Source organism: Hemicordylus capensis, chromosome 1, assembly GCF_027244095.1.
Source record: "Hemicordylus capensis ecotype Gifberg chromosome 1, rHemCap1.1.pri, whole genome shotgun sequence".
NCBI lineage: Eukaryota > Metazoa > Chordata > Lepidosauria > Squamata > Cordylidae > Hemicordylus > Hemicordylus capensis.
Window position 1 is genome coordinate 293,030,302 of NC_069657.1, and position 27,361 is coordinate 293,057,662.

The following is a 27,361-nucleotide window of genomic DNA, read 5'->3' on the forward strand; positions in this document are numbered from 1 at the left end:
ATAGGGAACCAAATTGGGATACTGGAGGACCCAGTCCAGGTTTGTTTACATTCCTAGAGTGTGCGGCAGGTGAAAGCAGCCCAATCATGTGGAGTTTGGGCAGGTAAGCCCAACTGGGAGTTTGGAAGGCACAGGATGGATAGCCCTCTAGCTCACCTGCATTTGTTTGTGTGCATGAGCCCATTCTGTTGCAGAGGAAGTAGAAAGAAAGAAGGGCTATAGGTAAGTGAGACTGCAATCCCATTCATGCTGACTATTGAAGTAAGCCCTTTTGAATTCACTTGAACTTACTTGTGAGAAAACATGGATAGAATTGGGCTGCAGACAGGCAAATATTAGCATTTAGATAAAAGAAATATCTTTTATCATACTTTGCCAGAATATTTAGAAATGCAGACCGACTACAAGTAAAGTCAAACAACTGATGAGATCTCTGCTGGAGGGTCAATGAAGCAGGAGGACCAGGACTGGAAGTTGCAAAAATATACTTTGGTACTTGGAAACCATTACTGTACAATCATTTAGTGTGGTGGCATACTACATTTCATGAAACAACCTAATGCCTTACTTAACTGTTATATATTTTCCTTAATATCTCTTTGAAAGGAAACATTGGGAAGCTTCAAATAAATTATGTATGCTGAATTTCTTATAGTTACAATTTTATTAACTTTTTCAAGGAGTTCAAACAGGTCAGGCAGACAATTTACCCTTACAAAAATGGATGGTTTGACCTTAGCAGGTTGTTCTTATCCAAGTGCCGCATTACACTTTCTTTAATTACACTCTCGATCAGTTTTCCTGGAATGGGCAAGGCATATTGCTCTGTAGTCGTGGTTCACCCTTGGCTCTTTCTTATTAGGACAAAACATATTTCAAGCTTGCAGAAGAGATGCTGGTTGTCAAATGTACACACTAGTCATGTTTGGTTTATTTTTAGCATATCATATGCACTTAGAAATAGTCTTCCTTTGATTTTTTTTGTCCTAAAGAAGAAATATATTTCTTATTTTCACAAACGAATGGCAAAATGGCTGACCACAATTTCAAAAATTGCTGTCACTTCTAAAATATATTCATGGTATCTTGTAACAAAAGCTCTCACTCCTCTAGCTCAGACTAGACTCACTGAAGCATGTTTTTTCATTTGATAACCACAATTCTCACATATGTAGGTTGTGTGAATCTTCTGTTATGCACTTGCAAATATAACTTTTTCATCATATACAAGCAATACCAGTCAACAGAAGGACATAACAGAGGCGTCATGCACTCTAAGGTTTCTTCTTCTTCAATGATTTCTTAATCATTAGTATAGTCCCAGAGATTCTGAAAACTACATCTCTACCTAGCCTGGGCATTCTGTACAATGAACCAAATAAATATGCCACCAATACATTTTATTACTTTGTGCTAGGAAAGACAGAAGCTAGAATCAATATTTTTCAGATGATAGAAATATTTTCCTTAATTTATATTTCTAAATGATATTTAAACATGCAGAAGTTTCTAACAGTCATGAAATAACATATTGAAGTAAATGACTCAGATAAATGAGTAATTATATGATTGTTAAGAAGTGGTATTATAGATTATCAAATCAATCATAACATGAACTTTTCTTTGGCCCAATTAATGGTGTTAGATCTGAAAAGGTTACAGGGGACCGGGTCTCACAATCAGTGAGACCTGGTTTAGTACAGTGAGCGGGAAGAGCGGGCTAAGCCTGCTCTCCCCGCTCATGAGCGGGCAGGGAGCCCTGGGCGGCTGAATTGGCCGCCCACACGATGGCCGGTTCTGAGACGGAGCCAGCGGGGGCTGGGGAGCTCGGGGGCCACGCAGCCTCCAGAAGCCCCAGTATGCCCTGCGTGAGTGCGCAGGGCATACTGGGGAGACCCCCGAGCCGGGAGGCTGCTTTTAAGGCTCCCGGCCGGGGGTCTACTCACAAGTAGCCGTGGCGCGGAGCCGTGCCGCAGCTACTCACGAGCAGATAGCCCGGGTTCGCGGAGCACTTGCTCCACAAACCTGGGCTAAGGGGCGGACTACAGGAGTGGGTTAGCTGCTCCAGAACCACCAGGCTAGGCTGCGAGCCCGGTGGTTCTTACGATCACAAAAATCGGGCTAGGATTTAGCCCGATTTTTGTGATAGTAAGAATAGCCCCAATAACTTCTTTCATTATCCTGTAACAAAACCCATTTTACTAAGCCACATCTTTTGTGTCAGGCACTTTCTACTCCTGGCCAGCCATGCATGTTGTGTCTGGGAAGTTAAAATAATTCCATTTCCCTCCTGAGGATGAAGCCCCCCCCCCTCTCTCTCTCATACACACACAAAGAGTTAAGAGAACCCTCTTACTCTTCCTTCTCTCTTTACTGTACTGATTTGATGCATATTCTTATAGCACGTTTAAGTTATCCATGTTTTTAGGTTTTTGCTATAACGTTTCCTGATGTCTGCTTCAGGGGCGGGGCATGGACTCATTTGGGAGGGAGGAGGGGAGCTGGAAGGAGCTCTCCCTCACCATTCGTGGGTTTGTCCAGGCAGCGGGAGCTGCTTTCAGGTAAAATGATGAGGGAACTTCCTGCCCCACCACAACCCTCGCTCCCAGTCCACGCTTTAAGCCGCAAAGGCAGTGGGATTTCAATGAAAAAGAGGGACCTGCCTCTCATCCTCTGGTGCTCCCCGGCCCTGCAGGCAGCAGCCGCTGTGCGGTTGCTGGTCACTGGCTGCCCCACTGCTGCTGCAGAGGCATTTAGAAGTAAAGGGAGGCTTCATCCTCACAACAGACCCCTACCCTCCTCGCTGTGGCAGTGGGGGCAGAAAATCCTTGGCTGCCTATGGGCAGAAGAAGGGTTAATCCATCCCTGCTGCTGGGAGCCATGTGGCTCCAGTTGCAGCACAGGAGCAGCAGAAACCAGAAGGGGCTCCCTTAGCCCAGTTTCTGCTGCTCATAAGAATAGCCTCTTTGTTTTGTTTAATCTTAATCTTAGTGCATATCTTCTGGCTATAGTAAAGAATAAAGTGTTTGGTTAGGCCTTGTTGATACAACAGAGTGGATTGGTATTTGTTCCATTGCCTTGCACTTCCAGAATGCAAATGAAATGATCTATTTCAAAATTGCTACTTTAGGCTCTTGACCAAGAAGGATTTTGAAACTAAAGGGTTTTCCTCACAAGCTGCTGCAATGAAAGTCAAAGCTTTTTAATGTATGATTTCAATATTGTTTATTTTTCTTTTATATATAGTACCCTCCCAGAGTCCTATGATGCTCGACAATTTCTAGTCAATTTCAAATATTCCATTTTTAGACGAGGACTTGGTGGTTTCTCAACTCCACTTTTCTTGAATTATTCACATTCCAGACCTAGTTATAGCACTAAAACAGCATTGATTACCTCGGTGGATGACCTATACCAGGAACCATAGGCGGAACTGGGGGGGCAGGCAGGGCACGTGCCCCAGGCACCACTGAGGTGGGGGCGCCACGCCAGTTCCTGCCACCCCCACCCCATTGCCCACCTGCCCAGCCCCAGGGCCCCTCAGCCACTTGCCTGCAGCTCCGGCCTAGGATCGGCAACAAGGCCTAGGATCGGAGCAGCCTGCAAACTGCAGAGCTCTTCTCTCCCCGCCTCTCAGCTGATCGGCAGGTGGGCGGGGCTTCCAGAGAGGCCTCCTCTGAGTAGGCCTCCCTGAAGCCTGAACTCAGCAGGCCCCAGCAAGCCAGGAAGGAGGAGGCTGGCAGAGCTCCCTGCAGCAGACCAGACAGCTTTTGCAAGGTAGGCTGTGAATTCCTTTTTGTGGTTACCCCCCTATATAGGGATCTGCTTGCCATAGGGCTTTGATATGGGTGGTGGGGTGAGACTGAGAAGTCTCTGAATATTTAATTTAGAACAGACTGAAAAATGTGCTGGCTTTAAAAACAAAAACTATCTAAGGCCTATAAGTGGCTTGTTTCATGTCTTAAAGTACTTTGGCAGACCGGCAGGGAAACGGGCGGCGGGGAGATGCGCAGAAGCCTTCCTAAAGTCTTTTGCAGCCTGAGCCCGGCAGGGAAGGGGGCGGGAGGACATCTCCCCACCGCCCGCTTCTGAAGAGTCATCTCGGGGCCCGGGCGAGATTTAAGGAGGCGGGAGGGGGCTTCAAGCGGGCAGCAGCAGCAGCAGGGGGCCGGGGCTTCAAGGGGGCAGCCATTTTTTTTAAACGGAGCAGCCATCGGAGGAGGAGCCATCGGAGGAGCAATTTTTACAGTAAATACGGCAGCAGAGTGTGGAAAGCGCGGGAGGGGTAAGTAAAGCCCCCCCCGCCCTTAATGGACCCCACCACCCCAGTGCCGGACCGCAGCTCCGCGGTTCCGTGCACACCCCTAACTCATAGCTCTATTTCAAAGAGATATATGTGTCTCTTTGGAATGGGGCTTGGAGATACCATATAGTGATGCTCCTTCAAGAGGCAACTCCAGAATATATTCCATGGCACCTCAGTTTCCAACCTTCAGTGGTCCACAGAATTCAATTTGTAACCCTACTTAACTATTTAAATAGTACATTCTATTTAAACTATTTAACATCTTCATGAAACTAGTCGAAGAAGTCATCTGGAGATTTGGAATAAGGAGTCACTAATATGCTGATAGCAATAGCAATAGCACTTACATTTATATACTGCTTTATAGCCGGAGCTCTCTAAGCGGTTTACAATGATTTAGCATATTGCCCCCCAACATTCTGGGTACTCATTTTACCGACCTCGGAAGGATGGAAGGCTGAGTCAGCCTTGAGCCCCTGGTCAGGATCGACCTTGTAATCTTCTGGTTACAGGGCAGCAGTTTTACCACTGCGCCATCAGGGGCTCATGATAACATGCTGTTTTATCTTTCCTTTTCATCTTGTGTCAAGGAAGCTACTGAGGTGCTGAAACAGTGTCTGGAGACAGTAATGAACGGAAAGTGCAAACTAAAGCTTTATTATTATTATTATTATTATTATTAATAATAATAATAATAATAATAATAATTCAATTTCTATACCGCCCTTCCAAAAATGGCTCAGGGCAGTTTACACAGAGAAATAATAAATAAATAAGAAGGATTCCTTTCCCCAAAGGGCTCACAATCTGAAAGAAACATAAGATAGACATCAGCAGCAGTCACTGGAGGTACTGTCTGTGCTGGGGGTGAACAGGGCCAGTTACTCTCCCCCTGCTAAATAAAAGAGAATCACCACATTAAAAGGTGCCTCTTTGCCAAGTAAGCCGGGGTAATCCAGGCAGGACAGGGCTAGGGTTAAGCTAGACAATACTACTCCCAGTCAAAAAGTTCTTAAAATTAGGAATATCTTCCTAATGTCTAGTCTAAATCCTTGTAATTCCAGCTTGTGCTGGATGTCACAGCACCCAATGCTCACAGTTTGGGAATAGTGGCCAGAAATGTGTTTGAAGGAAGAAAACAGGAAACAAGAAAAGAGGAATGCTGCACTGGTAGTTTATTAAAAGGTAGGTCCCTATGAGTTTTGAGTGGGACTCTCCTTCAGGGGAAGTGATTCATTAAGCACGATGCATAACATTTCAGCAGTTGCTAGCTCATAGCTCCAGGATTCCATGGCTCATGTTCTTAGAACATGCATGTCCAATTGTGTCGATGCCCCTGCTTGCCCCTTCTCTGTTAATTCCCACCCCTCACCCCTTTTCAGAGAAGATTCTTATTCCAACAGGCTTTTAATCTATCCCATGGTGGATGTTTTAGATTTGCTTTTTATTGATATTTTATAGCTGCTGCTTTTGTTTTTAACTGAACAAAGACTGTTTTTAACAGTATATTAGATTGTTTTAATTGTTGCTTTTATTTTTAACTGAATGGTTGTTTTTATTTTCGTAAGTTGTCTAGAGTACAATTTAATAATGAAAGTCGGGTTATGTATAATACTACAAAATAATTATGTATTTGGGATTCAGAAATACAAAACAAGTTTACAGTATACAAATCAGCAACATGAAGGATACTTGTGAATTTCCCCATGCTTGGTTTTCATGTCCCAATTTAGAGATTATTAAATCATCATTGCTAGAAATGTTATTTTAAAATCACATAGTTAATAATGTTTTGAACAGCAGTATGTTTCAGAGCTCTCAAGACAGTAAAACTATGATGGGAGAGTTTGGAATACTAATATGACATTACATAAATAAGAGCAATTATTAATATAACCACTAATAAATCACAAGAAAAAAAGATTTGCTTGGCAGCTGCAATCTGCTCCTTTACATAAATTGGTTGACAGGAAATAAATTTTCCAGATTTTCTGAAAAAGTGTTTCTTTTGAAGCATAAATTGTCCTCCTATCCTGGCAGGTGCTCCGGCCCAAAGCAACAGAATCCAGGCCCTCTCTATGTGATACCTGTTAGCCATTTGAGCTAGACTACCCCTGCTCCTTCCGCTGCTGGAGTTCAAGATTCAGGCCATTTTAGGTCTAGGATTTCTTTTCTTTTCTCTTTTTTGGGAATCCTGACATTGTTTTGGATAAGAGGTACATTTTAAAGCAGTAAGACTGTTCCACTTGGTTGATTGACAGGACGAAGGATCCAACCAAAATAAGTGCAAGGGGGTGGGGTGGGAGAAGAGCAGCCAGTCTGCTACTAGAGAGAAAGGAAGGACATAACATGGATGAATCTGGATAGAATATCAAGAGTAAGCAAAGCAATACAGAGCTGGAGACCAGGCCAGTCTTCTTAGCCAGTCACATAGGTGAAGAACATGAAGTGAGCAGGGGAGATGTTATCTACAAACAGCTTTAATAAAAGCCTCCACAAGGCTAACGGTGTGTGTGTGTGTGTGTGTGTGTGTGTGTGTGTGTGTGAGCTTAACAAAAGTTAGGGAACCACCTAGTAAATGAGCACTGCCTGGGAGAAAGCGGAGAAGGATTTAAATGTTCTGATCTCAGATCTTGAGATCAGTTAGAGAATGGTATAGGTTTTGTCTCTATCACACTTGTACCCTCGAGTTTACCCTGCATTTTATCCTCATTTAAATAAATGGTTGCTGTTCACTCTAATGGAGAAAAGTAAAGTGCTGCACTTCAGCCACTGGAGTAAAGTATAGTGCAGCACCTATTCAGTCACTGTTAAATCAGGGGTTATACTCATGTACAGCCTCTCAAAACATGCCCCTGCTTCCTGATCATGGTAACACCTGCCATCTCACTTACAACATTCACCTCTTCAGACAAACACTGTTGGAATTATAGCAGCACTGCAGGGAAGGTGACCCACGCACTGGGGTGGGACTTCCAGCACATTTGAGAGGCTGTACATGACTACAGCCTCTATTTTAACAATGTCTGAATAGGGTTTTGGTGTAAGGCCAAACCCTTGCACCACCTTTGACAAAGTGATCTGGTGTCCACAGATAGGAGATCAAGGGAACATAGTAGGGATGTGCAGAACACTCTGAGCTCGGAATGTTCTGACTTTAAACAGGCCATTTCGAGAGTTCCAAAGCTCCAAACAGAACCCCCTTTAAAGGAGGGTCCTGTTTCAAGCTTGGAATGGAATGACCTCATTCCAAGTTGGAACGTTCCACGTGTTCTGAGTGCCAAGTTGGTGGAATGTTTCCCCCTTGCTTCCTGTTTTTGGCACTGGCTTGAGATCTCCTTGCTTCTTGGATGGCTTGTTATCATACAAATTAAGTGTTGTCATAGGCCTGGTCTACCCACCAACCCCAATAGGTAGACCAGCTCTCCCTGGAGAAACAGCCTGCCCAAATGATGCTCAAAATGTTTGGAACACTCAAAATGTTCCAAGCTCGCTCCACCGGCTCACCTGGTTATTCCAACAGAATGTTCTGGGGATTTCTATTACATTTTGAGCTCAGAATGGAATGCAAATCCCATTCTGTGCAGATCCCTAGAACATAGACAGCTGCCTTATACCTTACAAGTTGGACTCACATCCTCTCTGGTATGGTTGTGGCTTGAAAGAATCACTCTACTGCCACCACATTGAGAATCTGTTCACATGACATCTGGAGCACCAGGAGCCTTCTGGTCCAGACTTCACCAGACCTGAGTAGCCCAGCTTCTGTACCCAGGTCTTTACCAAGGTTTAACGAAACTACGATTTGTTCTTCCTTGGTAGGCGAATGTGTGTGCTGTCACCCTGGGTAGCTGGGCTCCCAACCAACTGGCACCATTTTAGCCAGGAGGAAGGAGCAGGTGCTCAGAGTGGAGCAGCTGCTATACTTCCTCCTTCCAGGAAGAAGGAGCAGCCACTCCGCTGATCACACATTGCATTATGAGCTCCCAGAGGATGCAGCATGCGTTTCCCCCCTCCTGCCAGCACTCTGGAGCTTGCTGCCATGCAGCTCATGTGGCTGTGCAAGCAGCAGAACCCAGATGATATTCGAGTCATCTAGAAGAAGGAGCCTGCCTTCCTTTCTTCTCCCCACCGCCCTCTGGTTTGTTCATGAGAATGACCTGAGATCTAGGAGTGCAATGATGGTCTCCTAGAGATGTGGGTCCTGAATGCCCTGGAACCCTTGCAATGCATGATATACCATTGTGCTTTTAGGAATTTTATTTTGCTTTTTAAGAAAATGAATTTGTAACTCAGCAAAGATGATTGAAATGAGTTTCACAATGCTTACTAATACAGCTACTAGTGTCTATTAGCATCCACACAAGGCAAATTGACTCAGCATAAACAAGTTGCTATATACACATTAACATTTAAAGATTTGTTTATTTTTAAATGCATGGATGATAATGCATCACAAATCAGTTTAAAAGCTTTTACAATTATCAGCCTGATGGTGTAAATTAGTGACCGAAGTGAAGCATAGAAAAAAATAATTAGCTCTAGGTCACACAATGACAACTCTTGGCATTAAAATGTACCATTGTATTATTTTCGGCAACACATGCTCTGAGAATACTGCCTCATTAGAGATGGATGTTGGTGGTAGCTCAAAAGTAAAGTGTTGTATTCTACCTAGTTATCGGTTGTGTTTTGTTGTTTGGATGTTTATCCCAGTGGGGATCCTGTAGAGAGCGTTGGGGGTGGAGTCAGAAAGGAAAAGGGAGCAAAAGAAGGAGGAGAAAATGGAATTGTTGCTGAATAAACCTTTAGTTAAATCTACATGTTTTCTTTGTGTGTATGCAGGAAGCAGCTATAAAACACAAAGTTCTGACATGTAATGGCTGACTCATTGAAGAGAAGCCATGTCGTGAAAGAGAATCTTTTTATTCCGGTGTTTTGTGCAGAAATCATAGACTGCTCCGCAATGGCAGGATACTATCCACTCAATAATCCCCTTTGGGCTCTCTTTTTACAAAGACATGATGATAAGGCAACAGCCTGTGAGTTTGAGCACAAGCAACACTGTGATTTATTAGAGACAGACCTGGATCCAAAGAAGCACAATCAACTTCCAAAACAATGTGTTTCTTGCAAAGTGAGCTAATGTGCACTAGTACAAGTTAAGACTGCCACACAATAAAATGGGGATTTGCAGAATTGCTTTATAGCACTGTAGTGCTCTTGCACAAATGTCTATTCAAAGAAATGAGGCATGCTGCAGTTGTGCAACTTCTGCATAACTACATCAGACTACATCAAACTGCATAACTACATCAAAGCATGCTTGTAGTAGTGCAACACTAGTTTGGAGTGCAAGTTTCAGACTTAGCACAACTACCTAGCGCAAACATTTTGCATTAGCACAACATCCTTCTGCAAGCAGTTATCTGTTCTTGATGTCAGCCTCTGTAAGTAGTTCTGCACACAAGGGCAATTTGGACCTAGATGTATTGTATAGTAGTCCCTACATATCGCATGACAAACCTCTTTTGAAATGAGGGGATTTCAGAAGCAGATTTTGATACAGCATTCAGGAGGGTATATTATTCAAACTGGGGAAAACTTTGGAAAATCTCACTGGGAATTTTTGTGCTTGTATCTTGAAAGAAGTATTTTATAAAAATATTTGTATTCTACCTTTCCATCTATGCAGACCCTCAGTAGCTAACAATAGATACCCAATAGATACCCAATAGACAGCCCAAAGGGGATTATTGAGTGGATAGTATCCTGCCATTGCGGAGCAGTCTATGATTTCTGCACAAAACACCGGAATAAAAACATCCAACATGAAACCTAGATATATGCATAACTATTAGATATATGCATTTAATATTTTAATTAAATAAAACACCAATACGCAACATCCCAAAAGGGAGCAGCAAAAAAAGAAACGAAACCCTGATTAGAGGACTAACAGTTACTATCAAGGCCAAAAGCATCTTGGTAGGAAGGGAGAGAGAGAGGAACCCACTAATTTCAGATCTCAGTTTCAGATCTTGGGTTAACTGAGGCGAGAAGGTAAGGATATGCCAGGTGGGTGGGTTCAGATATTGCCACCAATTTTGGCATATTGTAGCCTACAAATGCAGTAGGCATAGATGGGACACAGATGGGAGATGGCGAGTGTGCATTCACAGGGCTACGGGAACTCGTGTGAACCTTGAGTGCCATGGAACCCACCAACAGTGATGCTGCCAAACTTCATCTAAGCACAGCTGAAATTGAAACATAATGCTCATTCCCTATGCAATATAACCATTATCCAAATGTGCTTCTGCAGCTTGGCTATTAATTTGAGCCACAGACCTGCCTTTGTCCCTACCTTCCTCCCACCCATTTATCCACCTCACTCCTTCCATCCCATCCCATCGGAACCCCACCGACCTTCCTCATAGCCCCAGAAGGATGGAGGGCTGTGTCTCTTACCCCTCCTCTCCCTGATTCCAGGCATGTTGTGATGGCTTCATGCACATAGCTCTGGAAATGCAGCTTTTCAAGAACTGCTATCATGGATCAATAGTTCTGAAAAATTACATCCCTAGTAGGAATCGCTCGTAGAATTTTAGCACTTCTATTTTGAGGTGCTGCAATGCTTTGATCTGCCCCAGCTGAATTGTTTCAGCGGGGGTGAGTGGGTCACTCTAACAGGAGGAAGGCAGGTCTTACCTGCCCTTCCATTACTCCTCCGCCACCCCAGCACGGCACTGTTTGTATCAAGCAGCCTGGGTTGTCTGTTTGGAAAAGCCACACTGCCTGGCTGTGTCTTGATTGGGAACAGGAAGTTCCCTGATCCCAGCAGCCTGTAGACAGCACCAGGAGGGAAATGGTATCTGAGCATGTGCAGATGCCATCTTGAGTGGCCAGCAACAAGTGTTGAGTGCTCAACACTCAAAACATTCCTTCCCTATGCTGTATTACTTTATGCAGATGTAAATCCCATAGATATTGTTATAACTTAATTTGAGGCAAGGATGCTGAGAATTGCAGTCTTGATGTACATTTACTTGGAAGTAAGTCCCATTGATCTCAGTAGAAATTGTTTCCAAGTAACCACACATAGGAGTAGGCTGTTCTTAATTTTTGTACTTTGACCTTCCCTGAACTGTATGGTTGGCCAAGTCCCAAACATACATATTTCAGTTCTTCAGAGAAAACAATATTCGGCACAGTTTTATTATGGTAATTAACAAAGCAAAGATTTGTAAACATCCTGCTTATTAATAATATGATGTACATCAATTACTTCTATAATATTAGAATTCTTCAAGCTATAAGTCACACAATCAAAGATAAAAACATTATGGAGTTTTGGTATTTTTTTCAAACATATATTTGCTAGATATTTTTCCTGGATTCTCATGTATGAATAGAAGTATGGTTATTCAGTTGTTTTATATAAAACCCAAGTTATTTATGGAATTAAAGCTAAAAATGAAACAAAAGTCAAGAACCATGCAAATAAGAAATTTGAACATAGTGGCACTATTTCCTTCAAGCTCTATAGAATTTTTAGAAAGAAAAATTCCCATTCCTCTTTGTCGACGTGTGACGTATGCGGAGCGCATGCGGCGGCGGTTGCGCACACGCGCCGGAACGGGCGCATGCGTGTTACTTACTTAGCCTCTGGCAGGCTAACGACGGGGGCAGGGGCGGCAGGGAGGAATGCTGCCGCCCCAGAAACTTTACAAAAAACCACAGCGCCGGAGGGGGAAGAGCGGTGGCGGGGGGGGAAGTACTACCCCCCGCCCTTAAAGGTACAACCCCCCCGTGCCAAACCGGACCGGTTCGGAGCCATGCACATCCCTAACTCAAAGGCGAGCCTTCTCTGTAGTTGCCCCAGAGCTGTGGAACCCACTTCCTGCTGAGATTAGAGCTGCTCCATCCCGATTGGCTTTTAGGAAACAAAGACACATCTCTTCAGCCAAGCTTTTTAGCTATTTGGTGTTTTTATGGATATTTTAATATGTTTTAACTGTTACATTCTTGATTTGTTTTATGCTATAAACTGCCTAGAGATTTCGGTAGTGGGCAGTATATAAATTTATCAAATAAATAAATACATACATATATACATACATACATAATTTCTCAAAGCTTTAAAAGAATATAACTTTGTGTGCCATTTACAATGTTTCTCACTACAGCAGATGTTCCTGGCATCTGTGAGCAGAAAAGGCTTCCCGTGCAGTGATCAAAGGTAGACCTCATTTGCATGACTTTGGATATAAAAATGAGAGGGGTGGGTGGGATGATTAATGATTCCTCCCCTCCACTATGACATGTTTGTTTTTGCTTCTTATGTTTTGGTCTTTGGGGTGTTCTCCAAATGAGAACACCCTCCCCAAACAAAAATCACAGTGGCCCACTTCCACATTAGCGTGACACTAGAGTAATGCTGTGGGGCTAACAATGATGCAGTGCAAGTGCATGGCACACAAAAAGGAGGAATGAATGTCCCAGACTAGTTCCTGCAGTAGTGGAAGATGCTGACAAGTTGCATAGCACATTGCACAACAGGTTGCCCAAACATGCAACCTTCTGTATTTTCTGAAGGTAAACAGCTGTGCAAAACAGTATGTTTTCTGAAGGTAAACGGCAGCTGTGCACCACCGTAGAGTAATACCTCTTTGTGAAGCTTCACAACGTGCACACATCTTCTGTGGTTTTGCTACAGCAAGTTTGGATATCTGCCACTATCCATAATTTTGGTTTTTTTTTATAAGTACAGTCCTTTGAAACTTGTTGTGCATGTACTGAACTTGAAATAACCTACCTTGGTGATTTAATTTAGTCCATATTATCCACATATTCTAAATGTTCACCTCTTCTAAAGCAGGCAGGATATCAACGATCTCACAGAGCCATCTCCGACAGCTGTGGCTTGTTTAAGTTACAGATTCCAATGCTGCTAGTTTGCAGATTAAAAAATATTTTGCCCGTTTGTACCAGAGGGGTCGGAACAACTTGACATATGCTTATACTGCTCCAAGGCAAGGTTAATGGAATCTCTGCAAGAGTCCGAATGTTAATATGATTTTTATGATCATCATTGCATTAATATCCTTATTTTAAACTTCTACATAACAGAGTAATTAAACATTGTGCACCAATGACTTCCTGCACTTCCTGTTGTTATAAAATATTTTCTAATGAATTTTCTCGTAGGCATCTATTTAATTACTGTAAGTGCTTTCTCTCCATAGAACAATACAGAGAGTAAAATATTTCAGGTTATTTTTGTGTAGTTAAGAATGTTGTGAGCCACCCCATGCAGTAATGTACTGGAGGGGCATGGTATACATATTTTAAATAAATACATAATGCAGAGTGATTCTCGTTTGACATTAAAGGTAGCTGCTTGTGCTGTTTTTTGTTTGTTTGTTTTCATTTTCTGACATTGGTTTACATTTTCATTCAGATCTTGAAAGATATGGATATACTGTAGACTTGTGAATGATTCTACATGGTTGTTCAGATTGCATGTTTACAACGTATAGTGCCCTTTTACACAAACAATTCCCCAGAGTAGGATGAGGAATAACTTTGCATAAAAACCCTTATATTTTTAAAAGACAATGTGGAAAATATTGCAAAGAGAAATGTGGTACAAAATGCTTCTATAAGAAGTCAAGAAACAACAGACTTAATTTTAAAAGGCATTTTTATTTTTAAGTGATCATTAGAGAAAATATATGTCCTTCTCTTCCCAAGAATTTACCATTTTTAAAAAAAGCAATGTGTTAAGCATTCCAGATTACTGACACTTTGCACCACGGGACACAATTTATGGACACATTTGAGTGGTTTATAGGGATTTCCCACAATAACTGCACTAATTAAGCTTTTAAAGAGATCCTGAAAAGGCTTGGGCAGAATTCCTAAAATATATGTTTGGTTACTTTTTAGAAATTTATTCAATACTATTCTGTTTTTGCTGCTGAAGCTGTTTTTAAGAAGGCTTTAAAAGTATTCAGAAAATATATTTAATGTTAATTCTTCTTGTATCAAAGGAAAAACCTTCACTATAATGTGGCCTGGTACTTAGCGCAGTGTTCTTTAGAGCAGGCAGCACTATTTCTGGGAAGAAACTCTCCCCAGATCCAGAGTAGGCATGGTCTCAAATGTGCATGTAGAAGTTTTGAGTTTTCACAATCATTTGATGACGGGAGCAGGTGTGGTCACCATACAAAGGAATGTGACTTGGTTCCTTTCTGGAGCTCACCTCCTTCAAGCAATCAAGAAAAGCAAGGACATCCACTCATTTCCTACAAACAAAAACAGGTAGTGATATTCCTCCCTGCCCAGTATGCTCCTGGAGTGTGTGTGTGTGTGTGGGAGGGGGGGCGGGATCCCATATGCAATGTGATGGTCTTTTACAAGGCACAATATGCCTCACATATGAGATTCTCTTATTATGTGTAACATGAGAAACATCCCTCAGAGACAGAATTAGTAAAACAGAAGAATAAGGATTTTAGAAGCTGGAAAACAGAACCCCGGGAGGCTTCTAGAACTGGAAAATGTATTGCATTGGATCTCTCCCTGTTAAAGGGATATGGTTTTTGTTCCAAAACCAAGGACATGGAACCTGAAAAACATGGGAAGGATCAGCCTGGCAGATATGGAACAAACCAAAACGTTAAAAGGTGCCTCTTTGCCAAGTTAGCAGGGTAATTTAAACAGAATCAGAACCAGAGAGAGTGGTGGCCTCTCAGCTTCAGGCGGTCTTGGAGGAAACTGATTATCTAGACCCATTTCAAACTGGTTTTCAGGCGGGCTATGGGGTGGAGACTGCTTTGGTCGCCCTGATGGATGATCTCCAATTGGCAATTGACAGAGGAAGTGTGACTCTGTTGGTCCTTTTGGATCTCTCGGCGGTTTTCGATACTATCGGCCATAGTATCCTTCTGGAACGTCTGAGGGGGTTGGGGTGGGAGGCACTGTTTTACAGTGGTTCTGCTCTTACCTCTCGGATAGATTCTGGATGGTGTCAATTGGAGACTGTTGCTCTTCAAAATCTGAGCTTAAGTATGGTGTCCCTCAAGGCTCCATACTCTCTCCAGTGCTTTTTAACATCTACATGAAACCACTGGGAGAGATCATCAGGGGATTTGGAGCTGGGTGTTACCAGTACGCTGATGACACCCAGATCTACTTCTCCATATCAACTTCTTCAGGAGCTGGCATATCCTCCCTAAATGCCTGCCTGGAAGCAGTAATGGGCTGGATGAGGGAGAATAAACTGTATCTGAATCCAGATAAGATGGAGGTACTTATTGTGCGGGGTTGGAACTCTAGAGACGATTTTGATCTGCCTGTTCTAGATGGGGTCACACTTCCCCAAAAGGAACAGGTTCGCAGTCTGGGAATACTTCTGGATTCACACTTTGGTTTCTCAGGTTGAGGCAGTGGCCAGGGATGCTTTCTATCAGCTTCAGCTTCAGCTGTGCCCATTTCTCAAGATCAATGACCTCAAAACGGTGGTACATCTGTTGGTGACCTCCAGACTTGACTTTTTAAATGTGCTCTATGTGGGGCTGCCTTTGTACATAGTCTGGAAACTTCAGTTGGTTCAGAATGCGGCAGCCAGGTTGGTCTCTGGGTCATCTCGGAGAGACCACATTACTCCTCTGTTGATGGAGCTACACTGGCTGCCAATAAGTTTCAGGGCAAAATACAAAGTGCTAGTTATAACTTACAAAGCCCTAAATGACTTAGGCCCTGGGTATTTAAGAGAGAGTCTTCTTCGTTATGACCCCCGCCCCCCCATTGAGGTAATCTGAGGAGGTCCGTCTCCAGTTACTGCCAACCCATTTGGTAGCTACACGGAGACGGGCCTTCTTGGTAGCTGCCCTGAGATTGTGGAATGCGCTCCTTGCTGAGATACGATCGTCCCTTTCTTTGGCAATTTTCAAAAAACACCTGAAAACCCATCTTTTCACCCAAGCTTTATCAGCTTCCTAGATTTGGGGGGTTTTAGCATCTGGTTTATTTTAAAATTCAAAACCCGATTTTGGGATTTTAATCACTGTAATTGTTTAATTGTTGTTTTTAAATGTTTTTAAATTGTTAATTGTTATATTGTTTTTTAATTTGTTTTAGCTCTTTACTGTTTTAGTGGTTTGTTTTAATTGTAAACCGCCCTGAGCCATTTTGGAAGGGCGGCATACAAATCAAATCAAAAAATTAAAGAACCTGAGGGGTATACTCGTGTGGAACAAAAACCTGTAATCCAGAATTTGGCTTTTAAAAAGCCAAATCTGGCGACCCTAATTAATAATAATGTGGTGAATTAAGGAATAACAAATATTGTAACATAAGCTTTTGTTCAGTACTATAGACCAAAAAAACTTATGCTACAATAACTTTGTTAGTTTTAGAGGTTCCACAAGGCTCTTAAATTACTCCTAAATTATGGAATATTCTGAGGATATGTTTTGGGAGAAACAAGGAGAAAAGAGTGGAGAGCAAAGGGAACAATATAAATGAATATGTTTTAAATGAATGCAAATTATTTATATTAAATAAATATACATTTAATACTATATACCATACAGTTGTGTATGTGTGTGATATATGTAGGTGTATTAAAGGTAGGTATATAAACAACATAACATGCAGGATAAAGCAAACTGGTCCACAAGTTCATGGAGGGCCACGAACTTGAAATTTCTTCAAATGTAATGAGAGTTCTCCAGTTCCAAAATGCCTGGCTTGAGTCTGTCCCTCCTGCTGCTGCTGGTCAAGCATGGTGCAAAGGCAGAAAGCTGCTACTCAGAAAATACTCCATCTCTTTATCTCCTGGACTGCTTCTCTCTTCCAGCTCTCTCACTTTCTCTTTGCGAAATATTCTCCCTTCAGCCCTTCCAGGATCTTTCTTCCCACTCATCTCTAGGGAGATTCTTCTCATGCAGAGCTTCTGTGGCAATGCCTCTGGGCCAAAAAGGAATTGCACACAACAGGGGGATGTGCTCTATAGGGCTATTGATATATAATTCAATTCCTTGCCAACAAGTAAGCTATGGATCCCCCCACACTCACACATGCTTGCATGCACGCAAAAACACACAAGTTTATTTTCATCTGACATTTACCACTACTGTGAATCACAGGAAGTTTGTGTGTGTTTAAGTGTTATGTGGTGGAATAGTCCTGCATATGACATCTAAGAAATTTGAAAGAACATCAAGGATACTCCTCCTTGCAGCCTAAAGCAGTTTATAAGTTCTCAAGACTCTTGCCGCAGCAAGATCACAATCTGCAAAGCATACAGTGCTAAGAAATGACGAGAAAGGGAGAGCATATGGAGGTTACATCAAAACTAATTTAGATTTTTTTAAAAAAGATTTACTAAAATGCTGTTGACACATAATCCTAGTGCACACTGAGGGGCCCTTATGAATCGATTACACTTGGAAGACACATTACAGTAATTATACTGGCCAAAATCCAACAGAGAGTTAAGTATTCTTACATCTACAAAAACTGATAGTCTTAAGTGTGCATAAGACTGTGTGGCTATTGTGTGTGTAAAAAGGATTCCTTCTTTAAAGTTGGGAAATCTAAGGCACTGAGACTAGCTGCTGATTCTATCATTACTTGTCATACTTGCATGAATACCTGCGTGTAACACACCCGTACCTTTTCAAGCATGAAGGATATGCACATGTAGAACTAAGCACATGTCACTTTGTATAACTTGGAAGTGGCAGGCAGCAAAGTATAAGGCTGCCACTTCTGATTTTTTTTCTGAGTTGTTTTTAAAAGAGGGAGTCGACTAATTCTACATGTTTTTCCCCTTCACACTTGATATGGCAAACATACAATGAGCTTGTTCACATGACTTTGAGAACACCTACCTTCCCCCAAAACGGGCATGGTTCATGCATCCACACAACCAATGATTTTGTGAGCTGCTCGGCATTCTGGAGGCCAGGAAAAATTGTCCCAGCCTACAGATATCCCACCTTTTACCAGTTAAACGGGTAAAAATCCCAGGCTACCTGGGAGAGCAGCGCTGGGATCAACCTCAATCCTGGTGCTTCATATGAGCAGCCCTACCCAGGTAGGGCTGCCAAGTGTGGGTAGGGCTGCTTGAGTGAACAGCCTCAATTTGTAATTTGTACTAAGGTATATATACTATATACTAATTACTAATACTAAGTACTAATTTGTACTAAGGTATATATACTTAGAGCCACCTAATGGCACACAACAACATCTGGGGACCCAAGTTAGGGGTGTGCAGAACCGGTTTGTATCGGCCTAGTTCAACCACTTTGAGCTTGAACAGGACCAGCCCACTCCGCAAGTTTTGACCCAGTTTGACCAGTTCAGGATGCTTGTAAAAGGGGATCCAGTACAAGCAAATGGGGAATCAATAGGAGCTAAAAGGGGTTGAGAAGGGTGGGGGGCAGATGGCAGGTCATCTTAGGTATGGCAGTGGGCCAGTGGCAGCTCCTCTAGGCTCTGCTGGCACTCCCCCCAATCATCAAAGGCCTGCAGGGGCCAGTTTGGGCCTCCCTGCATGCGTGGAGGCCATTTGTATGACCTTCGCACATATGCAGAGGCCATTTCCATCACCATGTAAATTTGCATCACCACACACTGATCGGGGCGGGGGGAAGCACCGGCGGAGCCTATAGGAACTGCTGCCACCCTGCCAAGGAGCCATCCTGAACTGGTTTGAGGGCACAAACTGAACTGCTGGCCAATTCAAATAAACTGATCCGTGGACTAGGGGTGTGCACGGAACCGCGGAACTGCGGTCCGGCACTGGGGTGGGGGGTTCCTTTAAGAGCGGGGGGAGGGTTTACTTACCCCTCCCACCTCTTTCCCCCTCCGGCGCCCGTAGTTCTGGTAGTACTTGGGGCGGCAGCATACCTCTCTGCCGCCCCTTCTCCCCGTTTGGCTGCCAGTGCCAAAAGGCTTCAATATTGGAAGTAAGTAAACCCTCCCCCCGCTCTTAAAGGAACCCCCCCTCCGAATCACCCGAACTGCCGATGTCCGGACCGGGTCCGGAGGCCTGTAGAATGGCCTCCAGAATGGTCCAGGCTCATCCCTACTGTGGACAAGTGGTTTGAAATAAGCACAAATTCAGTTCAAATTCAAACCGAACTGCTCAGAGTGGTTCCATGCACACCCCTAGCCCAATTCTGAGAACACTTGACATACAATATGGTTTGGTCCAATTATGCTGAAAATCTCCATTCCAGCACTTCACATTTCTTGTAGCTAGCGGATGATAGTTCTCATAGAGAGTCACCACCATATGTAACTGTTTCTAACAGAAATGTCATAATGTCAGAATCAGACTTTGGCACCCATGCCAAATATTTTGCATTTTAGGGATGGTATGAGCATCTGCCCACACAGTGTCCAAAGACTGAATAAAATGTATTTATGATGCAAGAACATAAGTTTTACCATCTGGATTCTATTACTTTTCATTTTATCAAAATAAAGTGGTAAGCTTAGTACGTACCAAGAGTGGAATTAAGCATAATGAAGCAAACATAGGTTTCTAACTCCATATTTGCCTCATAACATTGGTTATGTTATGAGGGGGAATAACTTTTCTTGACAATTTTACACCCAAGTGCACCCCAGAGGTTTTTTAAAAAATGTTTCTCCCACACGTATATGGCTGTACTCCTAGTAGAAGAAATACAGTTGTTCAGAGAATTCACTGGGCGGACCAACATAATGCAAACTATACACACTGAACATTGTGACCATATATTACCATCATGGGAGATTTAACAACTTTCTCCCCAGCAATTCTGGAGTTAAAACATGAGGTGTCAAATAGGGATGTGCAAAAAATTTCGGGCACAGAACAATCTGTGCCCGAAACGAACAATTTCGGGTGATTCAGGGCTGAACCGAATAACCCCCGATGTCCCCCGATATTTTTTGGGCACGAGCTGAATCACCCGAATTTCGGACCTGAAAAATTCGGGTGATTCGGTTCATGGTTGATTTTTGGCGATTTTTTGAAGTTTTAGTGACTTTGGGGCAGTTTGGGGGCATAGCATGGGATCTGGGCAAAAGGAGTGGGGTGGGGTGGTAGTGCCTAATGGGTGCAGGCTACCACCCCAATTTCAGGGGGATTGGGCAATGGGCTGATTTTTGGTAAATTTCTGAAATTTTCATGTCTTTGGGGCAGATTGGGGCAGACTGGGGCAGAAAGTGGGGCCTGGGGCAGAATAGTGGGGTGGGGTGGTAGTGCCTAATGGGTGGAGGCTACCACCCCAATTTCAGGGGGTTTGGACAAAGGGCTGATTTTTTGAGAATTTTTGAAGTTTTAGTGACTTTGGGGCAGTTTGGGGGCAGAAAGTGGATCTGCCCCAAAAGAGTGGGGTGGGGTGGTAGGCCTAATGGGTGGAGGCTACCACCCCAATTTCAGGGGGATTGGGCAGAGGGCTGATTTTTTGGGAATATTTGAAGTTTGGGTGTCTTTGGGGCAGATTGGGGGCAGAAAGTGGATCTGCCCCAAAGGAGTGGGGTGGGCTGGTAGATAGTGCCTAATGGGTGGAGGCTAGCACCCATCCCCAATTTAAGAGTGATTTGGCAGAGGGGTGAATTTTGGTGAATTTATTTTTATGAGGTTTATCTTCATAAGGTGAAGTGTGCTAAATTGATTACTTCCTCATATTATTCATAGTAATAGAGAGTGTGAAAAAGTGAAAGTGGGGTCATGAGAGTTGTCTAATTGAAAAAAAATCTCATTTGCTATGACAGAATGAGAATTCACACCTCAGAAGATTAGGTGCTCTCCCATTGGCTCCTGGTGATCAGAGTGGAGAGCATGCGCCTGCGTGGCTGGACGACAAAACGAGCAGCACAGCATGCTGCCCTCGTGTCCTGTATGCTGCTGCCGCCGCTGCTGTTCAGGACCTGGCTGGCTGCGAGGAGGGACAAGGGGAGCACCAGCGACATCAACAGGCAAAGCTGTGCCGGGGAGGGAGAGGCGGGCTGGCAAGAAGGGGGGGACTTTGCAGCCTGCAAGCCCCCGCCCCACTACTGGGGGAAGTGGGGGTGCCTGCTGGTTGATTGATGCGCTTGTCGGGGTTGCTGCTGCGAGGAATTGAGTCTGGTTGGGGGAGATAACTTTCAAAAGTGTGGCAATGGACACACTGCTTGCAAGCAGCCTCTCTTTCCATAGGCAAAGGGGGAAGGAGAAGAGTTTCATTGTGGTGTGTGTGTGTGTGTGTGTGTGTGTGTAGAGAGCTGTCTGTGTATGTTTTGGTTTAAGTGCGAGTGTCTTCTCCATGCTTGCAAAACTGCTGAACTCTTCAAAAAAGCAAAAGCACAAGGCGGGCGCGGTGGGGCGGGCGGGTAGCCTGAGGCTTGAGCACTTCATGCGCCTTGCTCCTCCTCCTCTTCGCTCAGCCTTCTGTTGTTGGGTTGGAGCGGAGGTGATGTCCTCTTTCTGAGTGGGACAGAGCAGAGGCGAGGGGAGGCCTGGCAGCGGTAGCTCTGAGTCCTGGGAGCCAGTGGGGAGCTCCGTGACTGATTGGTGTCTCTCTCTCCCCCCTCCCACTTTGGCTTGCCTGCTGGAGGATGTGTGTGTGTTTTTAAGATTTCGGGGGGTGTCCCAAAGTCATTGAATTGGTTCCCTTCCCATCCCAATTGATTGCACAGACATACACACTCCCTCCCCCAGTGAGTCTGACTCCAAAGTAAGTGTAAAACTGCTCTTAAACACAGTTTAAGGCAGACAAAGTTGCTGTTAAAGAAGCGAGGGGAGGGGGAAAGAGAGAAAGGAGTGTTTGTGTTGGAGTTTTGTTTGCGCCTGCTGAAATGACTGTGATAAACAGATTGCCTCAAACGTGCCTTCAGGGAGGAACTGGGGAGGGAGGGGATTTGTTGCTGAATGCGGGGTGGGGAGAGACGATTACATGATGGGGCAAGGATCGCACACTCCTCGCACGCATCCTTATGGTTGGGTTTTGTTTTTGTGGGGAAGGGAGACAGGGGGTGTGATGCATGACACCCTCCACCCCTCGCTTTTGCCTTGCCGGAGTCAGTGAGCTGAGATCGGAGGCACGGGTTCAGCAGGGCACCAGGAGACGTGCATCAGTTTCTGTGCTCAATCAAACTGTGCGGGGCAGCAGGAGGCAAGTGGGATTCTGGGAAAGCAGATCACTTGAGCAAAGGCAAGGACAGGAGAGAGGAGAGCTGTTGTTGCTGGAGATTAAGTTGCACTCTGTGAGCACGAGAATGTCAGTGAAATGATTGATTTCCCCACCACCACACCCCCTTCCTTCAAATGTCTAGATCTTTGAATGGCTTCCTAACTACTCTGATGGGTGCTTTGGCTGGTTTTGCTTCCTTTCCCTGCCATGCATCCATTCCAGGTTGCAGCAGGTGCCAAAAGCTGTAGGTTTTCACCTCAGATCAGTGATCAAGAGGCAATGTATATTTTTAGTAACAGCCACCGAACCACGTTGCTGTTGCAAGTGTCTGCTCAGGATGAATATGAGTCCAAGACAAGCGAGACATTATTTTCCAGTACAGTCTGGGGTGGGGTGGGGGTGTGTGTGGATATGTAGGATGTCAGTGCTATTCAGAGTAATCGGAAAGCTATGCTAAAGTGTCAGGGAGCAACTGAGAAATGTTATCATTTCTTTTTAAATATATGTATATAGATTCATAAAACAATGGTCTGATGGTTGTGACATCATTTGTTCAAAGTCAAGAAATCTTAACACTGGTGCTGAGGCATGGTTTGGAGTAAATTCAGTGCTGGTAAGCTCCTTTTGTCCACTCTCCACTGTTATTTACCTCTTTTAAGGATTGAAACCATCTGACAGCTAAACAGATTTTACTGTAGGCATGAGGTGATTTTTTTTTTTTAAGTGGCTTACTTTCTTTTTTGGATGGAACAAGATCATTGATGGTCTCTTTAAGTAAATCTGCCTGAGTTTATGGATTATTGGTCTGACAGACAGGGAACTTCTTCAGAGTCATTCTGTTTTATTATGTCAGACCAGCTGGTGCACACATGTACTAAATCTATGCACTCAAAGCCCCTCTTAAACTTTGGGGAGTTTATCTGAAAGTTAAATATCTGAAAGTCATTTATCTGAAAGTTAAACAGAGTATTTCAGTACTTATCTGAAAGTTAAACGGAGTATCCTGTGATGGGTCTGGAATAAGAAACCAAAAAAGTGGCCAGTTTTCTAAACGTTGAAACCACTAATTTTAGACTTTTACGCTGCATACATTACACTTTTTCTGCATGGAAAACATGTAAATATAGCAACGCTAACTATGTCTGGATCCTTATATGGCACAAGGCAACATGTGCTATCCACTGCATGTGCAAATGTTGGAAACATTCCCAGGGCATGCAAACTAAGCCTAAATGCAGCAAAACAACAGCATGTGTTATGCTGGCCTTGGGCCGAAATAAACAAATACATACGTAAAGCATGTGTGATGTCATGATATATAACAATGGAAATATATGTCACATACTACATGAAAATGCTTTCTTTCTAGAAAAACGTAAAGTGGACATGAGTGTGAATTCAATAAAAGGAAAGAAAGGTTGTGCGGTCAAGTTGGTGTTGACTCTTGGCGACCACAGAGCCATGTGGTTTTCTTGGTAGAATACAGGAGGGGTTTACCATGGTCTCCTCCCATGCAGTGTGAGATGATGCCCTTCAGCACTTTCCTATATCACTGCTGCCCGATATAGGAGTTTCCCATATTCTGGGAAACACACCAACAGCCTCCAGTTCTCTAGGCAGGTTGCTTCCCTGCTACACCATTAGGTGGCTTTGAAGTCAATAGATGCACACAAATTCCTGTGAAATGTAGTGACCCTATTTACTTGCATTATTGAGTGAAGAGGGATTTGAATTGTTACCCATAGTTTTGGGAGATGCTTGATTTGGTGAGTCTAGAGATACTTAATGGTACATTAGATCTTAGTGGTACTTTAGAACTAACATACCACTAAGTATCTCACCAAATCAAGTATCCCACAAGTTGGAGACCTGTAGTTCAGTGGAAGGGCATAGGCTTTTCATAGAGGTTTTCAGCCTCCACTCCTGATATTTCTGTTTACTTCTTGATCTGTAGCAACAATGCTAGGAAGGACTTTCTGACTGAGAGCCAGAGTAGGTATGGTGTAGACAGACAAGTGGTATGACTCCTATTACAGCAGTTTCTTAGGGCCAAACTGGACATTATTTTAAGTGTGTGCTTGGTTTTTCACCAGGCATGGTGAACATGATTTGTTAATTAATGAGCTTGACTTGTATTTTTGAGCTGATATTATGGTAAAGTTATCTGAAAGATGGGTGTCAGATGTTTGGACAGGGGGTGGGGGCGCAATTTCAGTGCTTGCCCTAGGCGCTATTTTCCCTAGATACACCTCTGGGTGGGCCAATCTTCTTAAGTCCATCTTCTTACTTCTTAATTACATACTTAATTGTAAAGTAAATACTATCATCATGTACTACTACCATGTCAAATTTCAGATGTTTCTGATCAGCCATCTGGGCATTTTTTAACATTTCCATTGACCCCTATGGGGAAAAATATCCAACTTAAGTTGGAAATTCTGACTGAAAATCTGATCCTACACAATTATATGACAATGTAAAAGCCTCCTAATTCCGACTCCAACTATTTTAATGTCAGTTTGGGCCATGTTATGTCGGATCTGACATTTTCCCCATTGTGCATGCCTAGTAGTTACCCATGCAATCAGTGGACATAACGAATGCTTTTCAAATTATAATTTCTAATTTTTTTAAATAAAAATAAATAAATCCTGTTTTAGAGGCAATAATTGCTTTGAGAATTTTCTTTCCATGACATTCTATGAGCAAATAGGTCTTGTTTAAGTCTGACACAAAGCATATATAGCATGTACTATGGATCTTCTCATGACACATGAGGCATGTCTCTCAGCATTGAAAATTAAGTCAACAATAGCAGCAGGTGTGAAGCCCTAAAGCCTTAAAGCCAAAGGAGTGTTAAGCCTCTCTCAAGCTGAAGATGTCATCACCTCTTTGTTGTGAAGATGTATTTAGATTGGCTCCAGGAAGAAATCACTTCATCTTCCTTAGCAGGAAACAGAATACAAGAGGTAAAGTTGGGGGCAGGGGGAGGACCAGTGAGGTAGCCTAAGAATACTATGTTAAAAAATAATCATTCTCTCCCCCAGAGTGTCCTAAATCTTGCAACACTGACATTTTCATTTGATCTCTTTCTGGGAAAGTGATTTAATGAAAAATAATGAAAGACCATGTGATTGAATTCCCAAAGCAAAAGAATATGAATGGGGTTATGGTCTAAAAATAAATGTGCAATGTGTACAACACAGCTTTAAACAGGGTAGATTTTAAAGATAGCTATTATTCGTAACTTATTACATGACGTGTTGGTGAATTCTTTTGTTGGTTTTTTAATGTATGTTTCTGTAGGTGGATTGCTATAGGTTGAATATTTTCTAAGGTAGAAGTAAATTGCCTTCACAGTGTTTGCTTTTACCAGTGCTACAACTGAATCAGAAATGAATAGAGTGGGAATCAAAGTAAAAAAAGCTGAGATACAATTTTCTTTAACACATCATTACTAAGTCCCTATGAAAGCAATATCATGGGACTTAGCCACAACTAACTTTTTTTGAATTCTGTCTTTCAGGCCAATAAATTCTAGGAAAGAAGAGCTTTGTTAACTCAGAGGCTGAAACAAGAAGAAAATGGCAACAACAAAACCTATGATATTATTTTCCTTTTTAAGTACCCTGGATTTATAAAAAATCATTTAGCATGCATTTTTCCAAACAGAGATTTGTGTCGTCATGGAAAGTTCTGTTTTTATAGTAGGCCAGCCACTGGGGGCACAGTTACAGTAGAGCCCGTAGAGGTAAATGTCTCTTGGCTGTGGAGGAGGTTGAGGGCCACAGGCTGGGCAATAGCTTACTTTTTGTTCTCCCCCTCTCACCTGCATTACTCACTAGCTTGCCGTTCACTCCCTATTCCGGAACTTCACTCAGCTTCAAGCCAATGAACCCTCTACAGTAGGGGGAGAGGGGAGCAGTGTCAGACTGTGTCCTGGCTGGTTACATGCCCAGCCCACTCCCCTCTCCAACTGACTGACAGGCTCAGGGAAAGGCTGTTACTGGGCATCATCCAGGATTTCCCGGGCTGCTGAGCCTGTCAGTCAAGGTGAGGGAGGAGGAAGCTGAACCTAAGCACTAGTCAGCCAGTCATAAGGAGAAGAGAAAGGAGAGGTGGAGCCCTGGCCATGAGGCTCCAGACTTGCATTTTCTTACCAGCATTGGCAAGATTTACTTGTTGGGCGGGGGGCACAATTCTTGGCTGCTACATATTTTAGACACAAGTCGGGAGGAAAGGAAGGTGGGCACCCTTAACTCTGGCGCCAGACTGTTGCCTAGAGAGCCTTACTCTGGAGGATCCCCCCAGTGCTCTGTGCTCGCTGTGTGGTGCCTTGAGGGATATCCAGAGGCCGAGAAAACAAGTACCAGCCCCAAGCAATTCACTCTACACAGAGCAGCGCAGGTCATCTGGGCATGCATGCAGCTTGCCAAAGGACTGCCAAAGGACTGTCTGGGGGGCGGGGAGGCAGGTGAAACCCTGTCTCCCCCCACGCTGTTCACTTGCTGTCGTGCATGCTCGGTCATGTGCATAGCCTTAATGATTAGCACATTAGAGACCATCCATAGCTTCTTTTGAGGTCAGGAATTTCACGACCAGAAGCACAATATTAGAGGAGATGACTTATTTAATGGTCCCACAAGCATGAAAGATCAATCTTGTGTCAGCCTTCTCATGGTTTCCCTGAAAACCAGGGAAGCGTCTCCTAGTTCATTATTCTTCATTGGATTCAGTGAAATTCAGCAGTCACCAGTTCATATTGCTGTTTCAGCTCTACCCCTTCCATCAGGAGGACATCAGAGAAAAAGTGGGCTAGATCATGGCAATGAACTGTCTACATAACGGTCAATAAGCTTTCATATTGGCC

General features: G+C 43.4%; 1 protein-coding gene and 1 long non-coding RNA gene across 3 annotated transcripts in view; one reads left to right on the forward strand and one right to left on the reverse strand.

The window, feature by feature from the left end:
• Positions 1-27,361, reverse strand: part of CSMD1 (CUB and Sushi multiple domains 1) — a 1,678,033-nt gene that overhangs the window by 1,255,647 nt on the left and 395,025 nt on the right. The gene's annotated exons all lie outside the window — the stretch shown is intronic.
• On the forward strand, positions 3,715-26,164 carry LOC128340720 (uncharacterized). The gene is made up of 3 exons (XR_008313919.1): positions 3,715-3,777; positions 12,496-12,548; positions 26,018-26,164. It is a non-coding gene; the product is annotated as an uncharacterized LOC128340720 (long non-coding RNA).